This window comes from Octodon degus, unplaced genomic scaffold, assembly GCF_000260255.1.
Source record: "Octodon degus isolate 3935 unplaced genomic scaffold, OctDeg1.0 scaffold00228, whole genome shotgun sequence".
NCBI lineage: Eukaryota > Metazoa > Chordata > Mammalia > Rodentia > Octodontidae > Octodon > Octodon degus.
The window spans coordinates 1,887,214-1,888,940 of record NW_004524804.1 but is presented as its reverse complement, the minus strand read 5'-3'; positions in this window follow the sequence as shown (position 1 = coordinate 1,888,940).

The following is a 1,727-nucleotide window of genomic DNA, read 5'->3' as shown; positions in this document are numbered from 1 at the left end:
GAGGCTAGCTGCCAAGCCATCCTGGTTTCCTTGCAGAAATCAGGGAAGCTATGAAGAAGCATATGCTGCTGGTTAGAACAAGCATTTGGTTGTTTTCTTGTTGTGAGTGAAGACACTGCCAAGAAACTGATTGTTCTTCAAAGTCAGAAAGAAAGAAGCAGATGGTCCAGGATGGAGAATCCTAGTGACCGTTCATTTCAGCTTCCTTCCTCTGCCTCTGAGAACTGAGGCCCAGACGGGTCCCTTGATTTGCTCAGACCCAACTGTGTTTCCTGAGTCCAAGCTCAGGGCTGTTTCATCCTCCCTGATGATTCTTAGTCTTTCAGTGGCAGGAATTAGTCCAAGAATTGCCTGAGGAAACTAAGGGTGTTTTCACTGAGAGGAGGTACACAAGTCCAGTGCTTTCTACAATTTCAAAATCAGAATTCCTTTTCTGTATGATGCTGTTTGATTAAGGACAATGATTTTGTATAAATGAGAAGGAATAGGCAGAGGGAAGGGAAAGGCGGGTAGGAGCTGGAAAGAATTGAGGTGGGCTGGGCGCGTGTGCCAGCGCCCCCAAGGGGGGTGATTGTGGTGTGCTATGAGCCTGTACTGCCAACAAATAGAACTTAAGCAAACAGGGGACTCTGCTGCCTCTTCCTGACCTACTAGGTTACCTGCAGCATCATCTGAGAAGCATGAAAATGGTGACCTTTTTTTAAATAGTACTTTACTCTTGTATGGACGCTCTATTCACTTGGCTGATAGCCACATTAGTTTGTTTGAAAATAGTGGAGATGTATAAGGAAAACAGCAAATAGACATGCGTGTGTGTGCTTTATGATTTATGACAGTCCTGTTATTTTGGAAGGCCAGGGTCTTTATGCCTAGGTGTTATCCTGTGGGTGGCTGACTCATACAGACAGTGTGGAGGCTAAGTGTGTTTGTGGGCACACACACAGGAGTGCACCTCCAAGGAAGTTCCGCCGGGAGCCCTGTTATCTCTGGGGTCTTAGGAGTGTGGGTCTGCTGGCACCGGGTGTAATCCTGCACCTCACCCTCTCCTCCAAAGGCTCCATCTGGAGGGCCCCTGGCCCACGGGCTCCTGGAACAGGCTTGCAGAAGCCCCCAAGGTTTAGGCTTGACATTCCCAGAAGGGGCTCAGTGCCCAGAATCTACACTGCCAGTGTCTCGCTCACTGGTGAGGTGCCCGCTCTGCTCCAAGGCTGCCTCTGTGCTGTCACCAAGATGCCCTGAGCGCACTGGACCGCTCATTTGAGGTGGCTCCCTCTGGCCCTCCTCAGAGCTTCACACATGCTGGCCTAGAGGGCAACTGGAGTTCGCAGCTCACTGTTGATGTACTGCTAGAAGGGGGCTCCCTGAAGGATGCTTACCTCCCTCCCAGCCCTCACTGCTCCCTCCTTCTCCTCTGGTGGGCTGCGGTGGCACCCAGGACTGGGAAGCAGGTTCACTTTATGTCCATGGTCACTGGTTGGGGTCCTTCCCCTAATATCAGGCCCTGATCTCTGGTGGCCTAGAGCTTCTGTGGGATAAGTAAGCAGGAAGTGCAGAGGCAGAGTGGCTATTGTTTGGGGATTGGTTTATACAGTGTGCATCATAGGACCACCTGCGCTTCACAGGGCCCAGCTGCGCATCACAGAGAACAGCTGAAATCATGGTGACGAGCTGCACATCACGGTGACCACCTGCACACCATGGTGACCAGCTGTGCGTCACGGTGACCA